Here is a 6,600-nt window from a genome sequence, read left to right as displayed (position 1 = left end):
CATGGGCGCGAAAGAAATCTTCAGGACTGCGCATGCGCGCGGGGATGAACCCAATAGCGACAGCTCTTAGAGGGCGAAGCCTATACGAAATAGAAACATGTATTTTTGGTACACATGTTATTTAGCCTTTCATTTTAAATTAACTAACCACTATTTTATATTAAATGACCAATAAAGACAGCTAACGTTACGCTATTTCAATAAATGACTAAAGCCTGGTTCACACTGCACGTGCAGAAAACGGCCCGTCGGCCCCTTTGGACTGTTCTGGCTGCGGACAATTGTTAATAAAGTTTGGTTTGGAAGCTACGAGGGAGGAAGAAGTTTGTTTTGCTAGCACCGTGGACCGTCTGTGGAGGTAAGCTATCTGTGTTTCACTGTATTGATTATAAACTTGATACTTAGCGTAGTGCCGCCGCAGCACTTTATGTCTTAATATAATAATTTAAACCCAGGATAAGACTTTCAGGGTAACAGGGACACTAGTGTGCAGGTGAGGTTACAGACTGAGAGACCATATGATGATGGTGAAGAAAAGATACACACGGGCAAATTAAATGGTGACTAAAATAAAAATAAAATAGAGTAATTGAAACATTACGGCGAAACAGCGCCACTCGCCCACAGGCTGCAGTGTTATGGTTAAAATCGGTACTGCATATAAATCAGTCGTTGAACTCCTCGTTAGTATAGTGGTGAGTATCCCCGCCTGTCACGCGGGAGACCGGGGTTCGATTCCCCGACGGGGAGGCTGAATTTATTTTCCTTATTCTTCAGTGTCAGACTGTTGATGAAATAAAGACACGGAAGATCCATGAAGACTCCCTGCATCCAAATATCTCCAAAGGGTAAGAATAATTTAAGTAAATATCCAAACTACAGGCTGAAACTGTCAGATTAGCTCACTGACTCCACCTCTCATGTCCTGAAACTGTTATTGGATGTAAAACATGGTTAATTAGAGCCATATAGTTATTAGAGCTGCAACAATTTGTCTATGTATAGGCTTTGAGTTTGTCAAAGTGCTGACAACAGCAACATGTGCAGCAAATAAAAAGACACAGAACAATAAAACTTACTACACAACCTTGTGTTGTATAATAATAAATGAACTACCTTGCAAAAAGCAAAATCACTGCAGTGAGGCAACACGGCTGCAGAGGACAGGTGACATGTCGTAAACGGGAAGAATTGCTTTATCTTTTCTTACCTATTATTTATTTGTTTGTTTGTTTATTTGAAATGCTTATATCAGCTTACAAAAATGTAGTTGTTATTGTAATAATAATATTAGTAATGATTGTAATCTGCAGTGTTATATTTCCTTGCTGTAACTAAAAGAGTGTTCAGTAAATATGATATTACACTGCAGGCTTGTATTTCCCCCCAAAACATAATTTAAAGAAAGAAAGAAAACTCGAGGTCAAACCTTCATCTATTATTTATTACCTTTTTAAACCCAGAAGGAGTTTGTTGCTGTAAGAGATGTCATCTTATCTCATAGACAGATAGAGCTGATAACCAATCAAACAAGAACACACCACCAGTGACGAACAAAACATTTCAGAATGACGTCTGATGGTGGAGGTTAGAAATGTCTTCTCTTCCTCATTACGCGGCGTCACTGGACCCTGTGAACACACAAATAAACCGCCGTGTTTCCATCACTGCAGAGGATATTTTATTGACTTACATCAGAGACTGTTTAAGGAAAGAGTTAAGAAGTTAAGTTTTGTGACAGTTTCAGATGTTGTTGTGGTGGCGGCGAGGAGCAGGTGTGTGACCAGATCACATGAACTACATGTCCGCCAGAATACTGCGTGGAAAGGCTCCAGATGTGATCTGCAGTACTCACAGTATGTGTTACAAAATACCGGGGTGCCTTCTATAAACGTATACGGTATATGCTGACTGTATCTTTAACATCAATTAGCATTTGTTCAATCGCTCCGGTGGGAGGAGCTCATGGCGTCACGTCACGGGCGCTCTGGACTGAGCCGTAAATGAAGGTGTGCATGTGGAGTAGAAGTATAACCTGTGGGGGGGAAACACTTTTTAAACCTTATTTTGGGGCAAAGTCATCAAACTGTTTCAGATTTTCTTGCTGATTCATGCAGGCTTTGTGGTGAACAGAGAAAGTGCACTTCTGGCTCTCTCTTCTGAGAGAGACCTGATCCTGTTGGTCCCAGATACCTGAGGCCTTACCAAGATGGTTGCAGAGTGGCGGGACTTTGCTTACATTAATTTCCTGGAAACCTACCCTTAAAAAGTGTTGCGGGGCCTTGCATTTTGTCCCTAAGAGGAAGGCGACTCCGCACAAACAGATTTATGTCCCCACAACATGAGTAATATGTGTACATGTATTACTGGAACAAAACATCTGAGCACCTGTGAGTTTGTAGAAGTCACATGTGTGTCCGTAAATTTGAAGTCTCAGAGAAAAATCATTTATTACAGTAATAAAATTCTTCATTGCAGGTGCTCAAATTCTCTTCTACCCGTCACAAATGAAGAAACTCCAGTTGCTGGATATAGCGCAATACACCCGTTCTCACTCCCGAGTCGTCACAAATGGACGCATGGTCAAGACCCGTTGGCGTCAGTTTGTAACGCACTGGGAAGCCCCTTAGCGTCATAGTTCAACGCAGTGAGGGAAGCCCTGTACCGTCACTTTTGAAAGGTAACTGTAGGTGTAGGATGTTTAACAGAAAAGACCAAGTAAGGAGGAGGTCAGGGTGGACGGAGGGCCAGAAACTGGACTTTCACCCAGGAGATCGGAGTTTGTTTACCGTGTGAAACAAAAAGTCTAAGTTATCTAAGTTACATCGGTTACGTAAGTTGTGTAAGTTAAGAAACTAACATTCCCCAACTTACATAAGTTAAGTCACATAAGTAAAGTCGTTATTTTAACCCAAACCAATTATCTTTTCCTAAACCTAACCAAGTAGTTTTGCTGCCAAATGCGACGTTTCACAACATTAACAAGTACATTTTATTGTGAAAGTGTAACCAGACTTTGCCTATTTACTGTTACTAACTTGACCGCGGAGACCTAAACGGTGAAAAACAACAATAAAGGGCTCCCAGCGTAGTAAAAACATGACGCCAAGGGGTCTTAACCAAGAGTCTGTTTGTGACCAGTTGGGAGTGTGTGGATAAATCAGTTCGTTTTATTGACTAAACCTAACCAAACAACCACCGTTTCATAAAGTTTATCACGTATTAAACGTCACATGACTTACGTATCTTACTTAAGGTCCTGGGTAGGCTTACCCAGCAAGTCTGTTTAGTCTCCTGATTTCTGGCAGCTCAAAAACGCTGTAGAGTATGGTTTGCAGTATTTTTACATGTTGTGGTTAAACTGACAGAAAGTGAGGTTTGCCAGTAGAAAGAAACGACAGAGGGTTTCATGTTTCCATTCAGTGTGAGTTCCTGATTGATCTGCACGGGGAACTGAAACGTTGCAGCTTCTGGCCATGCAGAAAGAACGTGTAGTGCAGGTTAACGCAATGTACAAGACTAATAAAAACCCAGAGTATCTGCTCATCTTAAAATCAGAGGCACCATGCCAATGGACGGATACCTCAGCCATTGTTTTAGAGAAACATGCAGATGTGTATGTGATGAAGATGGTGGATGTCTCACCTGTTAGACACATCGGGCTGTAAAATGCAGGTATTTGTAGGTGTCTGGACAGGGGTCTGCTCCCATCACTGCACTGATTGCATGGATGTGACAGATTGTTTTATCTTTACACCTGAAGGAGATGATAGACACTGTTAATCTGCTGCATTTTTCATTTTAATCAGCATTTTCAGCATTCTGAAGGTGCTTTGCTAAGATTCTATAAAGAAGCTACTTAAAGGAAACTATTTAGAGATAACTTTTGTTTTGTATTGGCGCTTCATAAATGTATAAAATTTAAATTGAATACTGACCCATGGAAAACATGAACCTACCGACCTCATTGGATGGGGACCTGAGCGCAGTCTGACCCGGTTTGAACAGACCAGAGTGTAATTAGACCTGATCCCAAAAAGAGGACACTAACAGGGGGAGAACCCCAACACACATGATGTAGTGTATGTCTAATGTAAAGACGTAGAAACAAATTCCCTCACAAACAAAACATTCTGTGGCAAACTGTGACACAAGATGACATTTCTTTCCAATTGGATCCTTTCGGGTATTTGATATATATACATAAAGAACTGAGACCCTACACAACCCAATTTAACTGCGGATAATTTGTACTCAGTTTGATTCAGGTACCCTCATTGGTCGCGGTTCCTAAGAACTGAGGGATTGAAGACCGCTACTTCTGACAACACAGCCCACAGGGTCAAAGAGACGTGAAAACTCTTCCAACATGAAATGATGTTGAGGCTGATTGATTCAAACCGTGGTCCTGCCTGGTACTTGGACGTGTACCTTCTTAAAATGAGTGGCCTTGATTGCTTATCAGATGTTTCTCCTGTAAAAAGAGAAAATTCTGTTTGTGATGTCTTACAGATTATATACGGTTGAAGTGACATCGATCCTGCAGTTGGTGCTTTGTTTTATTCCATTTAGCTTGCAGCTCAAACAAACGTATTCTTGCTGACGGCCATAGACAGCTGACTCTATCTTGAGCGTCTCGCCATGTACTATAGAGAAACACAAAAGAGTGGAAATAAAACAAATGAAGACAGAGATTTAGAAAGAAAGAAGACATGATGGATGTGTGTGAGACTTACAGCATCTCAACTCCCCATTTTCTCCATCGCAGATTACACCCTTGAATGTAGACGGATATCCTAGTGTGTTCTGAGGAGGAAGTGGTTTGATGGAGAAGGGAAATCCTAGGTTTGTGCTGATGGGAACATTTGGTTTCTTGGTGGTGTGAATATTTGGTGTACTGCTGTTAGGAATGTTTAGTTTGTTGCTGGTGAATCGCTTTAGTTTGTTGCTTATGGAAACTGTTGGACTGTTGCTGATGGGAACTGTTGGACTGTTGTTGATGGGAGCTGCTGGAGTGTTGCTGATGGGAACTGTTGGACTGTTGTTGATGGGAGCTGCTGGAGTGTTGCTGATGGGAGCTGCTGGAGTGTTGCTGATGGGAACTGTTGGACTGTTGCTGATGGGAACTGTTGGACTGTTGCTGATGGGAACTGTTGGACTGTTGCTGATGGGAACTGTTGGACTGTTGCTGATGGGAACTGTTGGATTGTTGCTGGTGGGACACCTTGGTTTGGTGCTGGTAGGACACCTTGGTTTCTTGCTTGCAGGGCATTTTAGTTTCTTGCTATTGGAACACTGTCTTTTGTTGTTGATTACACACTGTGGTTTGTTGCTGGTGGGGCACTGTGGTTTGTTGCTAGCGGGGCCCTTTGGTTTCTTGCTATTGGAACACTTTTGTTTGCTGGTGGGGCACTGTGGTTTGTTACTGGTGGGACACTTTAGTTTGTTGCTGATTGGAGATGTCGGGCTGTTGCTTATGGGAACTGTTGGGTTGTTGGTGATGGGTACTGTTGTATTGTTGGTGGTGGGAGCTGTTGGATTGTTGCTGATGTGAATGTATGGTGTGGTGCTGGTGGCACACTTTGGTTTTTTGCTATTGGGACACTGTCGTTTGTTACTGGTGGGGCAATGTTGTTTGTTGCTGGTTGGGTACTTTGGTTTTTGGTTAGTGGAACACTTTGGTTTGCTACTGGTCGGACACTTTGGTTTGTTACTTTTAGGACACTGTCTTTTGCTCATGGGACAGTGTCGTTTCTTACTTCTGGGGCATTGTCGTTCATTACTGCTAGGGCTCTGTGGTTTGTTGCTGATTTGAGCTGTTGGATTGTTGATGATGGGAACTGCTGGGTTGTTGCTGATGGGAACTTTTGAGATGTTGCTGATTGGAACTGTTAGCTTGCTGTTGATTAGTGTTGGGATGGTGCTGATGGGAATATATGGTTTGTTGCTTGTGAGACATTTTGGTTTATTGCTGTTATGACACCTTAGCTTGTTGCTGGTGGGGCACTTTGGTTTGTTGCTATTAGGACACTGTCTTTTGTTGCTGGTAGGGCTCTGTGGTTTCTTGCAGGTGGGACACTTTCGGTTGTTGCTAATGGGAACTGTTGGATTGTTGCTGATGGGAGCTGTTGGATTGTTACTAATGGGAACTGTTGGGTTGTTGCTGATGGGAACTGTTGGATTGTTGCTGATTGGAGGTGTTGGATTGTTGCTTATGGGAACTGTTGGGTTGGTGCTGATGGGAATATATGATTTGTTGCTGGTGACACATTTTGGTTTATTGCTAGTATGACACTTTGATTTGTTGTTATTAGGACACTGTCTTTTACTGCTGACAGGACACTGTCTTTTGTTGCTGGTAGGGCACTTTCGGTTGTTGCTAATGGGAACTGTTGGATTGTTGCTGATTGGAGCTGTTGGGTTATTGCTGATTGGAGCTGTTGGATTGTTGCTGATTGGAGGTGTTGGGTTGTTGCTTATGGGAACTGTTGGATTGTTGCTGATGGGAACTGTTGGGTTGGTGCTGATGGGAATATATGATTTGTTGCTGGTGACACATTTTGGTTTATTGCTAGTATGACACTTTGATTTGTTGTTATT

At 42.3% G+C, this 6,600-nt stretch overlaps 1 non-coding gene across 1 annotated transcript; it reads left to right on the top strand.

Moving 5' to 3' along the window:
- The first annotated feature begins 678 nt into the window (after window positions 1-678).
- On the top strand, window positions 679-750 carry trnad-guc. Its single transcript has one exon. It is a non-coding gene; the product is annotated as a tRNA-Asp (tRNA).
- Window positions 751-6,600: the final 5,850 nt, after the last annotated feature.

This window comes from Micropterus dolomieu, linkage group LG23 (assembly GCF_021292245.1).
Source record: "Micropterus dolomieu isolate WLL.071019.BEF.003 ecotype Adirondacks linkage group LG23, ASM2129224v1, whole genome shotgun sequence".
Taxonomy (NCBI): Eukaryota; Metazoa; Chordata; class Actinopteri; order Centrarchiformes; family Centrarchidae; genus Micropterus; species Micropterus dolomieu.
Note: the sequence above shows the minus strand (reverse complement) of the source record. Positions and strands in the feature narration are given on the sequence as shown.